Raw genomic sequence first — 19,648 nt, 5'->3', positions numbered from 1 at the left:
ACATATAAAGAAAAGCTCATACCTATCCTTCTCAAACTATTACAAAAAATTGAAGAGGAGGGAACAGTCCCCAACTCATTCTACAAGGCTACCATTACCATGAGACCAAAACCAGAAAAAAAAAAAAAACCTACAAAAAAAAAAAGAAAATTACAAGCCAATACCTCTGATGAAAATAGGTGCAAAAATTCTCAATAAAATATTAGCAAACTGAATCCAACAGTATGTAAAAAGAATTGTACACCATGATCAAGTTGGATTTATTTCAGAGTCACAAGGATGGTTCAACATTCACAATCAATCAATGTGATACACCACATTAATGAAAAAAAGGATAAAAATAACATGATCATATCAATAAATGCAGAAAAAGCATTTGAGAAAATTCAGCATGCATTCATAATAAAAATTCTCATCTACAGTTGGTATAAAGGAAACATATCTCAACATAATAAAGGCCATTTATGACATACCCACAGGTATCATCATACTCAGTGGTAAAAAACTGAAAGCTCTTCCTCTAAAATCAGAAACAAGACAAGGATGCCCACTATCACCACTTTCTATTTAACATAGTATTGGAAGTCTTAGACACAGCAATCAGACAAGAAAAAGAAATAAAAGGCATCCAAATTGGAAGGGAGGAAGTAAAACAGAGGACATGATACTATATATAGAAAGCCCTAAAGTCACTATTAGAAGTAATAAATGAAGACAGTAGAGTTGCAGGATACAAGATTGATATAAAGAAATTTGTTGCTTTTCTATACACTAAATGAACTACCAGAAAGAGAAAGCAAGAGAACAATACCATTTAAAATCACATCAAAAAGAAATAATACCTAGGAATAAACTTAACCAGGAGATGAAAGACCTATACTCTGAAAACTATAAAACCTTGATGAAGAAAATTGAAGATAATACAAAGAAATGCAAAAATATCCCATGTTCATGGACTGGAAGAATTAAAATGCCCATACTACCCAAAGCAATTACAGATTAAATGCAATCCCTATCAAAATGCCCATGACATTTTTCACAGAACTAACAAATAATCCTAAAATTTATGTGGAACCACAAAAGTTCCTGAATCCCCAAAGCACTCTTGAGAAAAAAGAATAAAGCTGGGGATATTATATTTCTTGACTTCAGACTATACTACAAAGCTATGGTAATAAAAACAGTACAGTCCTGGCACAAGAACACACACAGATCAAGAGGACAGAATACAAAGCCCAGAAATAAACCCACACACCTATAGTTAATTATTCTATGACAAAGGAGACAAGAATAAACAATGGAGAAAAAATAGTGTCTTCAATAAGTGATGCTGGGAAAAGAGGACAGCTACATGTCAAAGAATAAAATTAGAATACTTTCTCACACCATATACAAAAATAAACTCAAAATGGATTAAAGACCTAAATGTAAGTCCAGAAACTATAAAACTCCTAGAAGATAACATAGGCAGAACATTCTTTGACATAAATTGCAGCAATATTTCTTTGGATCTGCCTCCCAAGGCAAAGAAAACAAAAGCAAATATAAACAAATGGGACCTAATTAAACTTAAAAACTTTTACACAGCAAAGGAAAACATCAATACAACAAAAAGACAACATACTGAATGGGAGAAAATATTTGCAAATTATATGACCAATAAGGGATTAATATCCAAAACATATAAACAGCTCATACAACTATCAAAAAAAAAATCTGATTAAAAACTGGGCAGAAGAACTGAATAGACATGTTTTCCAAAGAGGACATGCAGATGGCCAACAGGCACATGAAAAGATGCTCAACATCACTAACCATCAGAGAAATCAAATGAAAACCACAATGAGGTATCACCTCACACCTGTCAGAATGGCTATCATTAAAAAGAACACAAATAACAAATGTTGACAAGGACGTGGAGGTAAGGGAACCCTAGTACACTGATGGTGGGAATGTAAATTGGTGCAGCCACTATAGAAAACAGTATGGAGGTTCCTCAAAAATTAAAAATGTAACTACCGTATGATCCAGCAATTCCACTGCTGGATATATATCTGAAGAAAATGAAAACACTAATTCAAAAAGATACATACACCCCAATGTTCAGAGCAGCAAGATTTACAATTTCCATAATATGGAAGCAACCTCAGTTTCCATCAACAGATGAATGGATAAAGAAGATGTGATTGATATATCTGTAGATCTATCTACCTACCTATAGATAGATATAAAATGAAATATTTATAAAATGAAATATTCAACCATAAAAAAGAATGAAATTTTGTCATTTATAACAACATGGATGAACCTGGAGGGCATTATGTTTAGTGAAATAAGTCAGAGAAAAAAAGACAAATACTGTATGATATCATTTATATGGGATCTAAAATCTAAAAAATAAATCTAAATTTATTTATGGAATCTAAAAAAAAAACAAATAAATAAACACAGCAAAACAGAAACAGACTCACAGATATTGAGAACAAACCAGTGGTTACCAGTGGAGAGAGGGAAGAGGGGAGAGGCAAGATAAAGATAGGGGATTAAGAAGTCTAAACTATTATGTATAAAATAAATAAGATACAGGGATATATTGTACAGCACAGTGCATATAGCAAATATTTTATTATAAATTTAAATGTAGTATAATCTATAAAAATATTGAATCACTATGTTGTACACCTAAAACTAATATTGTAGATCAACTACAACTAAAAAATGAAGAGAGAAAAAAATGGAGAAGAGTATAATAGGAGAATAACAAAATATACTAATCATCACAGAAGAAAACATGACAAAGGCATTAAAACATGCTTTTGAGAAATATTAAATGTATGCAAACCAGTTGTATATTTTGTGCTACTCTGACTTTTGAGTTAAGTGAGAAAAAATAAGCTAAAAATTACATAGATAACATGCTCCTAAATTTGTTGAACATATATAATATAGAGGCAACAGAGAGGTGTTTAGGCAGTTAAATACATGGACCTGCAGAAAAAGATAATTGTTTACAGTAGATTTCTCTGGATGTTGGATGACAATATTGTTTTCATACTGTTTTTACAGTTCTACAATATTCACAGTTAAGTTAGGTTTTGTTGTCTAATCAGAAAAATAATGTGTTCTAAAAAAAAAATAGCCCAGGATCTGAATTATGTGCTTCCTCTGAGTTCTTACAGATCAGTGAGGAACGAGAGCCAGGCAGAGGATATGACTACGGAACCGGAATTGGACAGTATTTCTTTCCAAAGCCCTTGACTAACATCACTCAACTCAACTGTGCTTCACTCCACACACTCACCTCAGCTCAGCACTAGAGGACTGGGACACTGACTTTCACTGCTCAGGGTCGCCTTATATGGACTTAAGTTATTTGCCAGGTTGTTCATATGTTTTACTTCTCAACTGTGAAGTCCAGGTTCCAGTCCTTTGGTCTCCTTACATAATGTCTCATCCAGCATCCTTATTTATTGCAAAAATAAGGACATTAAAAAGTTGAACAGGAAATTCTCCCTTGACTAGAAAGTGCCCAGTTTTTTATCCCATCAGGCACTCTTTTCATACAAAGGGTGAAATTAATAGTTGAAGACCAAAACTACTCCTAGGGGAAACGAGATTTTTTGAGTAACTGAGAAAAAGCTTGAGGCAAACTTATTAAAAGAATTATTTGGCTCATCCAAAGTCATCATAGCTGAAGTGTTTTTGTTTGTTTGTGGCAAACATCCGTAGAGATATTTGCAGTGGAAGAAAATTCCCAATTTCAGAATTTCACAGACAGGTGAAATGGTGAATAGGAACAGAAATAGTTGGAACAATGAGATACAGTTTGATAGAACTGTGTAATGAAGGTAGAAACTTTTAACTTTAAAAGTTAAACTTCAAGCAATCACAGATAGACCGAAAACTTTGTCAACATTATACCAGTTCTTATACATGGACATGACAAACTCAGGACAAAATAGAGAAAATAAGCACATGATGACAAGGCAGGTGGTCTAGTGGTTACAGGCACAGAAGCTGAAGTCTGATGGCCAGAGTGGAAATCTCACCTCCACCATCACTAGCTGTCTAACTCTCAACAAGTCACTCAGATTTCTCTACCGTAAAATGAGGATAATAACAATACTTAACTTACATGGCTCTTGGGAGAATAAAATAAAGCCACATAGTAAGTTTAATAAATACTAGTTGATTTAGATTATGAGGTGGAGAATGTAACTATTTCAGTGGAATTCATTTTATTTGCTTTACAACATAAGAAGTTGAATTACTATTTAAAATTTAAACATCAGTTTGAACTGGAGTCATGAATGCTAGGCCCTAGTTGCGGTTCTTCGATCTCAACGTGAGCTATGGGCATACCATTTTCTTTTCTAAGCCCCAGTGGTGTCATGAGGTGTACTGGATAAGCTCTACATTCTCTTGCTGCTTTCAAATTCCTGTGATCTATATAGCTGGGAGAAAAAAAGTGTTTTAATATTGCTGCTTAAAAAATATTTTCACAGCAGGAACTGAAATAGTGAAGCATTTCAACATATTTATGTAACAGCTAAATTAAACAAAAAGCGAGTACAATTTCCCAGTGGGGGAGCTACAGAAGTAAAAACTGATCAAAACAAAGAGTTTTTAGAATATATGCATACTAAAGTTTCAGTGAATGGAAGAAAATCCCTGAAAATCCAATCCTAGTATTGAAAAGAGAAAAAAATAAGCTTTTTCTTTTCTCTCCATGTACCCTCCTTCATAGTCTCATAGAGAGATGGAAGGTATACTGATGACAGATAAAATTAATTTCACTGACATTACATGTTTTCACCTTTTAACATTATAATCTAACTAGTATTTATTAACTTACGATGTGATATTAGAAGCTGGTAGGGTTTTTAAGATTTTTTAAAATCTCATGTCTGTCCTAGAAGTTGTATATTATATATAATAGAATAAGACATATAAGATGTTATCTATAATAAGGTACATTAAAATATATGGTATTAATGTGGTATTTTTATACACTATAGAATATAGTGTATAAAAAATACATGGTATTTTTATATACTATAGAATAAGACACATATAGTTAAAGATGAAAGGTAGAATGTATTCAAATACAAAAATAAATGGCTTAACTCCAGGATAGTAAATTCAAATGATAATCAGACCCAAGAAAGGCAAGTAAGTAAAATGGGCAAAGTAGATGTTGAGCCACACTGAAGCATGTTTTCTCAAAAAAGCTGCCCATGGATTGCTGCCATTTGGTAATGGAGGTCCCGAGTTCCCAGATCTTCTAATTTTCTAAACAGAAACAAGAATTTAGATGTTTATGTAAAATATCTATTTTTTTCTAGTGTTGGAAATTATTTAAACGTTTTTAAACATGGTGTAAATCAAACAGACACAACTCCGAGGCCTATGCATCCTGTGAGCTGCTACTTTACAATCTTTGGATTATTAAACGCTATAGAAAAATATTGTTAACACTTTATGATTCTTCAGATGTTTAACATGCTGTAATATTTTTCTCATAAAGCTGGAGGCACTTATTACACCAATATTTGCAATTTTATGGGGAAATTGAGGATGAGGGAAGCTAAATAATGTCTACACAGTCACATAACAATAAGCAGAAGATTTGGTTTCAAAACCAGGTTTGTCACCCTCCAATGTCTGTCCATATCCTTTTCTAATAGGCAACATTTTTTATCAAAAAAAGGATATATGAAAAAAGAGAACTTTATCTTAGACCTGGTAGGGTAGGTAAGATTTGGGTACCCAAAGGGGAAATATAAAATGGTTTCAGTTAGAGGCAACATGTGAATGCTGGAGGAAGGCATGAGCATAGTATTTTTAGAGACTAACTTGGAAACTGGACTGGTGTCAGTAGACACTTCACAGTGGGAACCAGGGAAAGTGGATTATATATAATACATAAATAATATTTAATTTAACATTCACCACAAAACAGAACATCGAAAGCTAGTATAAAGAAATTGCTTTTTTTATTCACGTTAGTCTTCAGTGTCAAGCAATGATCAACAACCACCTTTATTGTAATTACTATTTTAAAGTTACATTTCTTAGTTTCATCTGGAGATTACTCAGTCGCCCTACAAAGTGTCTTACACTGATATCGCAGATGGTATGATCTGCCCCCACAAAAGTTTACGAACTGCCTTGATCACTGCGATGAAACTAGTCTACCTTCTTAAACAAATAATTTGTTAATTTCAAAAACACAAAAAGAAGACTGATCCCTTTAAAAATCAAATTGTACTATCCCCCTTTAAATTACCTAAACTTTGTGGGAAAATTCGAAATAATATTTTCATTAGTAAGGTTATGTATCTCAGATCTAGCCTTGGAGAGATAGTCCAGTGTTGCTAGAACTTCTGATATTTTTCTTAAAAAAAAAAAAAAAAAACTGGAAACCTGGGGTTTTTTAAATGTAAAGTCTAATTTTTCAAATCTTGGCTCAGTTAAGAAAATAACTTATAAGCTCATATATATATATATCTGCAGACCCCCTAAAGGAAATGGAGGAATTAGCTAGAGTTGGGTCAGAGTAGGGAAGAATTGCAGCAATGTTCAAACATTGCTATAAGAATCTTTGTATAAGAAATGGCTTATACAAAAAGGTGAGGAGGAAAAAGACTCCTAATTACATTTGGGAACCAGAAATGTAACTTGTTAACTTTCTTTACCACAACCCTCCTTGCCTCCCTCCCCCAATATCCCAACAAAGTTAAGAAAATATTGTAGCATCACTTATATCTTAAGATATTTTAATAAATCAGCTGAAGCAGCATGTGGGTTTCAGGCCATTTTCATTCATGAAAAGATTAGCTCTGTATTAAATACATTTTAAATTGAGAAAGAGAAAAGATATAGATATTATTCTAGAGCTTTAAAATACTGCATCTCAAATTTACCTCATTATTTGGTTTGGTATAGTTAGACACACCCTAGAGGAATACCTAAGAAGTTCCTAGGAGCATGAGACTTTTTCAAACATTACAGCTGTTCCCCCCAATTCTAGAAGATTCGGATGGGTGCCGTGTGTGTGTGTGTGTGTGTGTGTGTGTGTGTGTGTGTGTGTGTGTACATTTGTCTGGGTTCTGGGGATTGTAAGGATTGACAATCACAGCCCTAGCCCTAAGCAATTGACATGCAAGTATCTTATTCCTCAGATATATAAATAAATTTAAAACTGTGGAAATCAACTTAACTAGTCATGACAGTAACTAACATGTAGGACAGGCTGACCACTTTTCTAAAGCCATTTTACAAACATCATTGATTGCCCCTTATCCCAACCTTGAAAGATGAATGCTGCTTACTGCTTAAAAATTGTGTATGTATGATATTCCTCTGATTATTATCCAGTAGCTGGCAGAGCCAGAAGCTCCACTTAGATCTGCTGACTTAGCATGGAAAAAATGCTCTTTCAGAGACAGTGTGTTGTCCTTAACATATGTGGATGAATGTGATGGGGAACGCACGGTTAGATGAATGAGCCCTCACGCTGGGCTCCATAAAAGAGTGAGACTGCTGAAAGCCTCTGTCTCTCACCAGAAATGTGGTCTCTTCCTGCCAAGGAGCTTGTCTCCACCCTAACACTCCATACCCCGATCTACCAGGCTTCCTCCTTTTTCTTAGCCACAGACACAGCCTCTTCCATTTCTCCTAAATCCTTACTCAACTGCCTCTTCTACTCCCTCTTTTTGGACTCACAGGTTCCTACCAAAAGGAACTCAGATTTCTGGAGTCAGAGATCTGTGTTCAAATTCTGAATCTGACATCTACAAGCTCTGTGATCCTGACGAAGGTAAATACTGTATCTGAGCTCTAGTTTCCTCCTCTAGAAAATGGTGCTGGGGAAAGAGAATAAGTAAAAAATTATTAATTAAATATGATAACCTAAGAGTCATGTCTGGTAGCTACTACTATTATATACTATGTCTTTAATGACATATTGTACCCTCAATTTATCTGATTTTTGGGAATACATATCTCCGTTTCTCATTTCTATCTCAGAAAGGCAATTCTTCACAAATTATGTCAAATAGAGAAGTTCTATAGCATGACTAAAGGAAATGAACTCAGAGGTCAGAATGTCAGAGTCTGAGTTCATGTCTTCACCTCTTCCTAGCTGTGGAAACTTGGACAATTTACTGACTCACTCTATGCCTAAAACAGGGATCGCAATGCTACCCATCTCTTAGAGCTTTTGTGTTTAATTTAATTAAATAGAAAATAAAGTAGAATGCACTTAAATTATGGCAGGAGCTCAATAAATTTTGCTATTATCTGTTAGTAGTGATATTATTTCCTTCTTTATTTAAACCACAGTCACATTCTTTTGGTCAGATCATCAGAGGACTGAAATTGATGTCCAGTTGGTAAATGGATTAAAATATTACAAACCATAAAGAGAAAAATATATTTTTCTTTCAGATTACAATTTACTTTGTGTCTCAAATCAAATTGAAGCAATTATTTTCTGAGTCTTGGAACTTTAGCTTATCCATCTATTTTTTTCCCTTTTAAAAAATACATTTGGCTCATGTTTCTGTGAAAACTAAAGTCAATGCATAATTTACAACATACAACCAAAATCAAACATTTAATTTTATGTTTTATTCAAGTAAGAGCAACAGAGCTGGGAGGGGAAAAAAGTTGGAATTTGCTTAAATTTGTGATACTATTAAGATTCACAAAATATACTTAAAGCAAAGATGAGGTTATTTTAGTTGCAGTGAAGATACAAGAAGATCCCAAAGGAATGAAGCAGTGAGTAGAATTTCACCCCTAAAATCTTCACTGGGAATATACTTTTTTCAGTTGCAACAGAAGATACAAAACTAAAAAAACAAACAAGCTGAAAATTAACTAGCCTTCATTTTATATTCCATTTCTATAACTACCAAACAACATATGGTCCATCATATTGATTTTTTGTCTGTTTTTTTTGTTCTAAGAGCAGAATGTATTCTCAGCTATATTAATCATATTTCTAAATAAAGGTTATGCTTTGATATGTAGGTTTTATATAGTCCCTGATAACCTCTGAAAGCACACAGTATTTTTTATCTATGTAGACTTAGACATGATGCTTTAAAAAAAAAAATTGTAAACTTGGCCAAATATCTGCAAACATAGCAGATGTTTTCTAGAAATTTCTCTCAGCACTGATATTTTTGTGTACTTTGTAAGACTGACACATGCAGTTCTATGCTGGTTGCATCTCTTCCGTTATGTGTTTGTTTGTACAGAGACATAATCATATTACCGTGCTCCCTACTTGATATATCGGCTGGTCTCCTAAGTATTTTCTGAAAATTACAGGTTCAATCCTACATCTAAATGCTTATTAAAAATACTTCAAACCTTCCATCTGTTTCCAAGACTATGGCTGGGAACTAAGGCTGAATAATTTATCTCGAACATGTACCTGCTTGTGGGTAACTGCTACACTGCATGTAGAGATAACTTCTGCTCATGTATGTGTTTCAAACTATTCATTACCAATTCTTCTTTTTAATCTTCCTCTCTATTTTGCTTTTTTAAATGGCCATTCTGCAGATTATCTGGAAAGTCATGAGATAAAATAATTACTAAACCAGGAAATTAAAGAAAGGCATTTTAAATCGAATGGAAAGTGCAAAATGTTAGATGTTAATGTTACTTTCAGAGAATGCACTGCCCACTCATTTTGCCTCATAGCTTCTGAAGCCACTTTTAACCTTTCATTTTTTGTTTGTTGGTTTGTTTCACTGTGTTCTCAGTTGTCCTTGGAAAGAGTTCAGCGTTGTTCCACCTTTTCCATCCTCAGTATCATAGCTGAATTCGAGGCCCTGAACACTTCCAGCTTGTTTTTAACTGACTAAATTACAGTCTTCCCCAACTCTAACCTACACAAGAAATATCCTCTAGATTAAGTTTCCTAAAACACAACTTTCATCATGTCATAATGTTGCCCTAGATCCTACTGTGGTTCTAGTGACTATGGGAAAAGCCCACTCTTTGTACTGACAGGTTCCAAGCCCATTTTAGTTGTCAATCTAACCTCCTATGACTTCCCAATTTACTGTTGCTCCCATCACAATAAATTCCTTTGCATCCCCCCATGCGCCATGCTTATTCTACCTGTGATTTTCCTGATGCATGCTTCTTCTTTTTACCCCATCTTTTCATCTGTCCAAATCCCATCTACTCTCCAGGGCCAACTGAAGTGATAACACTTCAGACACTTCTTATGAGAAAATTCAACTGCTCCAGTCCACAAGCCATATTTTTCTTGGAATGTACACCATACTTACCAACAGACTGTTATTCAGCGAAGTTTATATGCTGCACTGCATTGCTTCTCCTTTGGAACTATTGCTAGTCCAAAAAGATCATAAGCTGCTTGAGGTGATGAGATATGCCCTATGTTATCTCTCTATTACCCATTGTGCTTTTTTCATTGCTGGAAACACACTAGGTATATAAGGACACAAAGTGGACTCGACATAATCTTTAAAAAAGGATTTACAAATTCAATTCTACTAATTGTAGTGTTACTTAAGGATAGATTAATGATTGTCTAAGATATGTGAATGGGGCAAACCTATGTTCTTGTAAAAATGGCCAAGTAGAGATCAAACTTTTATAAAAAAAATAATAGGTTAAATATACTGAATGGTGATATTCAAATAATCTTTTTGTGACTCTCTTCATAAAGAGAAGAGGACCGGGCTTCCCTGGTGGCGCAGTGGTTGAGAGTCCACCTGCCGATGCAGGGGACACGGGTTCGTGCCCCGGTCCGGGAGGATCCCACATGCCGCGGAACGGCTGGGCCCATGAGCCATGGCCGCTGAGCCTGCGCGTTTGGAGCCTGTGCTCCGCAACGGGAGAGGCCACAACAGTGAGAGGCATGCGTACCGCAAAAAAAAAAAAAAAAAGAAGAGGACCACCTGATTTTCAGAGTTTCAAACATACGTTTCAGTTCTATTCTCTTAAAAAGAAAGCTTTTTGATTTTCTAAAATAGGAGTTAAAAAAATACATATAAAAAATCATACATAGGAGGAGAGCAAAATAGACATGTTTTCCAGTTGTGAGAAGGGTACAAATAGAAACCCAGAACAGTGTATCAGAGCACAAATGAGATTCAGGGGTGTCCACAGAGGAAGTCTCCGTGTGACGGAGTATCAGTCTGACCTGGGTGAGGAGGGCATCTACATGGAAGGGCAACCTGGAGTTAGCTGTGAGTTGGGGAAGCATCCGAGCAAGAGAGAGGAGGAGAAGCTCGGCACAGGCACTCACAGCCAGAGTAAGCAGTGATTCCTGTGGGAAGGCGCCTAACCTGAGACGCCAGCACCTAAGCAAGATGAGGAGGGGCATCTGTTCATGGGCGTGGCCTTGTGTGTGGTGTCAGAGTTCGAGCACAGCGAGAAGGATCTTTCTGCATGTAGGCTGGTCCAGCAGGGAGAACCAGAAGCCCAAATGCAGTGAGGAACATATTTATAAGTGAGGGCAGCATAGTACTGGATGTCAGAGTCCAAATGGGGCAAGGAGCTCATCTACGGAGAGTGACTTAGGATGGGGTATATAGAATCCCTAGTGGAATGAAGAGGACATCCCATATGGGAGTCAGAGTTGGAACAGGATGAGAAAGGCATCTGTGTAGGGTAGGAGTTGAAAACAAAGACAAATAATTGGTATATTAAAGACAATATATTTCCTGGGAGAAACCAGGAGACAGGTTTCTCAGAATCAGAGATAAGAGTTAAACATGTGCAAAAGGAGAAAACTAAAATAAATCTGGTAGTTTGGGACTGGTATTGGTTGTACTAAGAACTCACGGTTTTCACTACATAAAGAGGAATAATTATTGACATAAATGAGAGTGTGCTTGTATGTGTGTTATATATATCTATATTCCCTACATTAATCCACTGTAAGGCCTGGAAGCACTGACACTCCAAAAGCAATCAGTACACCTAACTCCTGGGTCTTAGCTTCTACCATTCTCCATTAAAAGGAATGAGGCTACTTGAAGAAATGGCTGACTCTGGGCCTGAGACACAGAATGTGCAAGATAAGCTACAAATATCCAATATGGCTATTCAAAATATATAAGGAACTCATACAACTTAATAGCAATAAATAAATAAATAATCCAATTTTAAAAATGAGCAAAGGACCTGAACACTTTTCCAAAGAAGATATACAAATGGCCAACAAGTATATGAAAAGGTGCTCAGCATCACTAATCATCAGGGAAATGCAAATCAAAACCACAATGAGATATGACACCTGTCAGAATGGCCATCATCAAAAAGTCAAAAGATAAGCATTGGTAAGGATGTGGAGAAAAGGGAACTCTTGTACACTACTGGTGGGAATGTAACTTGGTCATATGGAAAACAATATGGAGGTTCCTCAAAAAATTAAAAATAGAACTACACTATGAGCCACCAATTCTACTTCTGGGTATATATCCAAAGGAAATAAAATCCATATCTCAAAGAGATATATGCACTCTCATGTTCACTGCAGCATCACTTACAGTAGCCAAGACATAAAAACAACCTAAGTGTCCATCAACAGATGAATGGATAAAGAAAATTACATATATAAACCAAGTTTTCTTTATCCATACATATATCTACATCTTATATATAACATATATAAATTTATCAAATATGTATTTTATATATAAATACATATTATTTATATATGTAATGTATAAATACATATAAAGATATACACACACATGCAATGGAATAGTGTTCAGCCATAAAAAGGAAGGAAATCCTGCCATTTGTGACAACATAAATGAACCCTGAGGACATTATGCTAAATGAAATATGCCAAACACAGAAAGAGAAATACTGCATGATCTCACTTACACAGGAAATCTAAAAAAGTCAAGTCCATAGAAACAGAGAGTAGAAGAGTGGTTACTATTGGGGCCTGGGTCTTGGAGGAAATGGGGAGACACTGGCCAAAAGGTATAGACTTTCAGTTTTAAGATAAGTTCAGAATGGTGACTATAGTTAATAATGATGTATTACATACTTGAAATTTGCTAAAGGAGTAAATCTTAAGTCTTCTCATCACCACACACACAAAAAAAAGTTAACTGTGAGGTGATGGATATGTTAATTAGCTTGACTGTAGTAATCAAATCATTGTATTGTACACCTTAAACAAATACAATTTTTATTTTTCAATCATACTTCAATAAAGCTGGAAAAAAAATTTTAAAGATAAGCCACAGAAAGGAAGTGCTCAAATAATGGCACATATCCTAAGAACAGACAAGTTGGCATAAGTGGGCTACTGCTTGCCAAATTGGGAACAATTTGAACACAAAAATAAAATAGAAAGCCTCTAGTCTATATTGATAAAAATTAACAAATTAAACTACAGATTTATGAGGAACGGGATATTTACACAGTTCCACAGTACCTTCCCACAAAATATAAATTACAACAGGGAAAAGAGTTACTTTACAGTGAAGGAATATAGCAGACACATTATTCTAGTAATCAAGGTGAATATCATGAGTAATGGGGCAAACTGAAACCATGCACCACCTGATAGGATATAATGAAAAGATGAAAGTATTCCTTCTGTGGTTTCCTGACAAATCTGAATGTAATCATGAGGAAACAGCAGACCAATTCATATTGAGGGAACATTCTACAAAATAACTAGCATGCAATCTTCAAAAGAGTTAGGGTCATTAAAGTCAAAGAAAAAATCATGGAAATATTCCAGACTGAAAAAGTCAAAAGAGACAAAATAACTAAATACAATATGAGAATTTTAGCTGGATTTTTTGCTGGATGCATTTAGGACAATGGGTGAAACTTGAATGGAATCTGAGATGTCTCTGGATGTATCAAAGTTGATTTTTTGGTTTTGAAGGTGGTGTCATGATTATGCAGTAGAATGTCCTTGTTCATAGGGTTTAAACACTAAAGCATTTGGGAATGATAAAGAATCAAATTAGTAACTTACAAACGGTTCAGGGGAAAAAAGCATTCTTTGTACTGTGCTTCCAATTTTTCTTTTAAGTTTGATATTCTATAAGAAAATCATTAACAATAGATACTCTGAAAATTATTAAAATGTATTAAAATACAGTAATGTAAATCCACATGTATACAAAACAAACTAGAGCAGGGCAGGTTGATGCAAGTACCAAAAAGGAGTGTGTAGTTTTATCTATGCTGAAAATATATCTGACATTTTTTACTCTGAAAAGTCACTACACCTAATTAGTGTTAAATACAACTGATTTTTGATTAGTAAAACTTGGTTGTTCCAAATCTATTTCTTTTTCTCTCTTTTTTTTTTTTGACCACGCCTCAGGGCATGTGGGATCTTAGTTCCCCAACCAGGGATCGAACCCGTGCCCCCTGCAGTGGAAGCGTGGAGTCCTAACCACTGGACTGCCAGAGAAGTCCCCCAAATCTATTTCTTAAAAATCATCTCAGAAAGGCAGTTAGTCTAGCCTGGTAATGACTGGCTGAAGTTCAAATATGATGGACTGATTTTGTCTTTGCTAATGAGAAGAGTCATAAAAATTTTTTAGATAAATGAAACACCATAAAAATACACATTCTTGATCTAACAAGAAATATTAGAAAACATGGAGCAGTTCAAAAATTTGGGCCAGCAACCAGACATATGTATCTCTTAACAGAGATTTCACTTCTACTGTATAGAAAGTTTCTCTCCTCTCCTTCCAGTATCATGGGCATTATTGATCAAGAGGGACATTCTGAAGAAGCAGCTGGTGCAACTGATTGGAAGCTATGAAGAAAATTTTTACTGAAAGTCCTAGAGTTTTAGATGTATGTATCCCAGGATAATAAAAATATCTCTTTGACAACCAAAGCTCTCTTCTTTCTAAACTCTATATATGTTATAAATAACACCTATGTGAGAACTGAGATCTTATCCCAAGCCACTCTAAAAGAAAGAATGGATTCCCAGCTTATTTGGCTTTTATTCAGCACTACTCCTGCCACATCTCAAAGACAAAAAAGACTAAGAGATGACAAAGATTGATTCCTTTCCTCAACTCCACCTGTATGTGGTCTATACAACACTATAAATTCTGCCAATAGATACATAAACCTGATAAATTACCCTGAACCATAAGCCATTTTAACAGATCCAATTGAACCTGAGATGTAATTCAACTTTTAGTTTTGTAAACTTTTACATTAATATCTCAAGAGGAGTCCTGACAAAGATAGAAAGCCTGGGGCTGCTACTTCCTCTGCTTTTATAGCACAGCTTGAACAGGACATCTTGTAAGCTGAGGTTTTTCCAATGTAGCATGCAGATCTGCAAACGCCCAAAGGACATTTAGAGCCTAAAAGAAAGCAATCCTTTGAATGCCTTTTGATACAGTGGCCTGCAGAGAAGAGTAAGAATCAAATAGTAGATCCTGTCCATTTCTTTGAATAGTCCCATAGCCCTGGTTCTTAACCCTTTTTCTGTCTGCAATCATCATTATTATTATTGCATACCTGTACTATTCCTAGTTTTGCAATGGGGAAGGGACTTTTTTTTTTTTTTTTTTTTTTGCGTTACGCGGGCCTCTCACTGTTGTGGCCTCTCCCGTTGCGGCGCACAGGCTCCGGACGCGCAGGCTCAGCGGCCATGGCTTACAGGCCCAGCCGCTCCGCGGCATGTGGGATCTTCCCGGACCGGGGCACGAACCCGCGTCCCCTGCATAGGCAGGCGGACTCTCAACCACTGCGCCACCAGGGAAGCCCGGGAAAGGGACTTTTAATAAACATCCTTCACTCGGTCTCTTGGGCAACTTAATCCGAAGGTTATAATTTTATAAAAAATAAGGTCAGTTTCCTCTTATTTCTGACAGGCAGCGGGAAATAAAATCTCTACCTTAAATTTTTGGTTAAAAAAAATCAAGGTGTATTATATTTTCATACAGTTGAATCCTAGGTAAGGCTAGTACCAGTCCTGAGTATAATTAAATTGATATCATATCTGGATTAAATTTTTAATTCTAGAAGAAAATATTTAACCATGTGAAGGACATTATCAATTACTTTGACAATTCCAACTCTTCATTTTCTTCATGCTTTCTTGAAGTTACTTCATAGATTTAATATCTTGGCATATATCTTGGTTATCTGACTTAATTTAGAAAATAATCTCTCTGATTTGGTCCTTTCAGAATTCCTTATCTTTCCACATTTTTTTGCACTAAAATTTTCTCTCAAACTAATTCTTACCTACCAACTTATAAAATGTTAAACATTTAATTACATTACCTGAATATCAGTTTACAGTTCTTGTCAGGGTCTGTCTTAGCCCATCTGGGCTGCTACAACAGAACACCATAAACTGGCTGGTTTATAAACAATAAACATTTACTTTTCACAGTCCTGGAGTCCAGAAGTCCAAGATCAGGGTGCCAGCATAGTTGGGTGAGGGTTCTCTTCCTGTCACAGACTTCTTATTATATCGTCACATGGTGGAAGGGGCTAGGGAGCTCTGTGGGGTCACTTCTATAAAAGCACTAATCTCATTCATGAAGGTTCCACTCTCATGACCTAAGCACCTCTCCCCCCCCACCCAACAAGGACCCCACCTCCAAATACCTTCACACTGGGCATTAGGATATACGAATTTGGAGGTGACACTAAAGTTCAGGCCATAGAAAGGTCTCAAAATTTAAGTTTGCTTTCAGAATTTAGTTTCCAGTATTATCTTTTTCCTTCTCCCTATATCATCCTAGAACAGGATTATTGTAACTAGTATGGACAGTTTTCTAATCCCTGTCCTTTATAAGTACTTAAAGTATAGAAAGACATTTTCAATGTTATACAGAAGAAATCAGAAGAGCTGGGTTTGAGTCTTCATTTTTCATAACATATTATTGGATAAATTATATAATATCTTGTCCTCGATTATTTCTAAGCACTGTTATTCCCATTTTAGAAACTGAGAAACCTGAAGCTCCAAGAGGTTCAATAACTTGAGCAGGGTCAGACAGCTAATAAAAGGAGCCATGATTCAAAACTATATCTGCCTATCTTACATATCTGTGTGTGTGTTTTTTTTTAATTTCTGTTCTGTAATGACATCCTTAATTATTCTGCTTAACAGAAGGTTCTAATCCAAGTTATTTCAATTTTTGAAGTAATAGAATACATTCTGTTCAGTTATGCTTCCATGTTTGATATCAGATACTAGGATAAATACGAAGATGAATAAGATACAACTCTTTCTTTCAACAAATTTACAATCTAGAATAAAAACAGCAAAATTGGCCTTGATTATACAGGGAAGAGGTTGCCTTGTTTTTTCTACTTATCTTTGACATTTTAATCTTTCACTGGAGGTAGAACCTGTAATATATGAAAACGCAATGAATTGTGAGAGAAATTTGGTTTCAGGTCACATGCTATCATCACTGGCTCAGTCACAGAGAAAGAGCACACAAAGGTTACCTAAATGAAGCTTTTCCTAAATTGGGTTTCCAGGTCAAGAGATTTCTTTTTCATGTTGGAATAAAAGTATTGAATCAACTACTGGTATTTTCATCACGCATACAACATCTCAGGGTCTATAAGTACATGGTATGATAAGATTTTCAAAGAACAGGGATGAAAGGTAAGGATTTAGGGACAAAGACTCATAACCCAGAATGAGAATCTGCACTTGTCCCAGTGGCCATAGAGAAACTGCCAAAGACATCTGACCCTAGGGGTAGTAACTAGTGTAAATTTCAGGGACTGGCTTAAAAATGACTCATGAGCCAGATTCCCTGGTGAAAAAAGCATTATAAAAAAACATTTACTCCAGAACAATGTGAAGAAAACAACTATGGAGACTATAAACAGATTTATTCTCACAACAAATATAATTATTAGTCCTTGGTATCAATATATATTAATCGTAATTATTCACACATTTGTATATTGTGATGAATATAAGCACAGAAATGTAGTTTATTTTAAAAGAATCCAATGCAGATGGTAAATTTAGTCACTGCGAAGGGGCTCTGATTTATAAATTTAAAATGTCAAGATATAAACTAAAACAAAAATGAAATAAAACAAAAGAAAAAGTAACTAAAGATGAAGTTATTTCTCAAACAGGAATAGGCAGTATACCAAAATCTATTTTCAGTCTTTCAGAAAATAAATTGGTGAAACCAAAAGTTCAATATGAGGAAATGCCTTTTCACAAATTTAAGAACACTTGATTAAAGGAAAAAGAAAACCCCTATCTGTACATGAAGGAGTCCACCTACTGGACAGAACTGTTAACGGGTATGGAAAAAAATATCACAAGCAGGTGTTTTATACTCTAGGCAGAAATTTTCTCGGCAACATGAAAATATAATTGGCTTTTTAAAAAACAATTAGCAGAGGCCTGGCCTGTGGCCACCGGGACCAAACAGGCAGCAGGGCGGGAGGTGTGGACTGCGGAGAAGGGGCTCACGCCTGGCAGCACGTGTTCCTAGTCCCAGAGTATTTAAAAGATGCTTCAAAGAAGATGAAAAGTGGGCTTTTGTTTGTAAAACTGGTTAACCCATGTTCAGGGGAAGGAGCCATTTACTTGTTCAATATGTGTCTACCGCAGCTGTTTGAAATAAAAGTTTTCAAGGAAAAAAACCATTCTTGGTTTATAAATGAATCAGTTCAATCAAGAGTTCTTCTTCACTTTGCCACACCCATGGACCCTCTGCTTCTCCACTCCCTTATAAAGGCTGATAGAGAGGGAAAGTTTCAGCCCCTGGATCAAGTTGTGATGGATGACATGTTTCTGAATTGCATCTTGTTGCTGAAACTTCCTGAACTTAAGAAGTTACTTCGACATGTGACAGAGGAGAAAGAAATAGACAAGAAGAAATATTACAAGTACAGCAAAAAGAAGACATTAAAATGGCTGGAAAAAAAGGTTAATCAGACTATGGCAGCATTAAAAACCAATAGTGTAAATGTCGGTGCCCGGGTACAGTCTACTGCATTTTTCTCTGGTGACCCGGTTTCCAGTGACAAGGAAGAGGATTGTATTAATTATGCCCATGGTCTGATATCTGATTACATCCCTAAAGAACTAAGTGATGAGTTATCTAAATATTTAAAGCTTCCAGAACCTCCAGCTTCAGTGCCAAACCCTCCATCAAAGAAAGTAATCAGATGAGCCCGTAGAAGCAAAAGAAGATTACACTAAGTTTAACACTAAAGATTTGAAGACTGTAAAGAAAAATAGCAAAATGACTGCAGCTCAGAAGGTTTTGGCTAAAGTTGACAAGAGTGGAATGAAAAGTATTGATTCCTTTTTTGGTGCAAAACATGTTTAAAAAAATTGGAAAGATTTGAAACACTGAAAATTAAATCGAGCAAAAATGTTTGCCTTCACATGTCCCATTTTCATCCTTCCTCCATTCCACTGTACTCCCTAACCCTTAATTACCACCTTTTGAAAAAAAGTAGGAAGGGGGCAATTTTCAGATTCACTTGAACATTTCTTTGTGTTTGATGTTTGTGTTTCCTGAACAAAATATGGGAAAGTAATTGTGTAACTTCATGGCTTGTGGACTTTGGAGTTCTGTTTGACATCATGAAAAGTAATCAAGAGAATAGAATTAACCTCTAACATCAC

At 35.5% G+C, this 19,648-nt stretch overlaps 1 pseudogene across 1 annotated transcript in view; it reads left to right on the top strand.

The window, feature by feature from the left end:
• Positions 1–19,365, top strand: part of LOC309822291 (ribonuclease H2 subunit B-like) — a 127,572-nt pseudogene extending 108,207 nt beyond the window's left edge. Inside the window, exon 2 of the transcript in view lies at positions 18,409–19,365. The product of the transcript in view is annotated as a ribonuclease H2 subunit B-like (transcript). The remainder of the gene's footprint in view (positions 1–18,408) is intronic.
• Positions 19,366–19,648: the final 283 nt, after the last annotated feature.

The sequence above is a fragment of the Grampus griseus genome (genome assembly GCF_964374135.1).
Source record: "Grampus griseus genome assembly, chromosome: 4".
Lineage (NCBI taxonomy): Eukaryota > Metazoa > Chordata > Mammalia > Artiodactyla > Delphinidae > Grampus > Grampus griseus.
The sequence above is the reverse complement of the archived record's forward strand: the minus strand, read 5'-3'. Positions and strand labels throughout refer to the sequence as shown.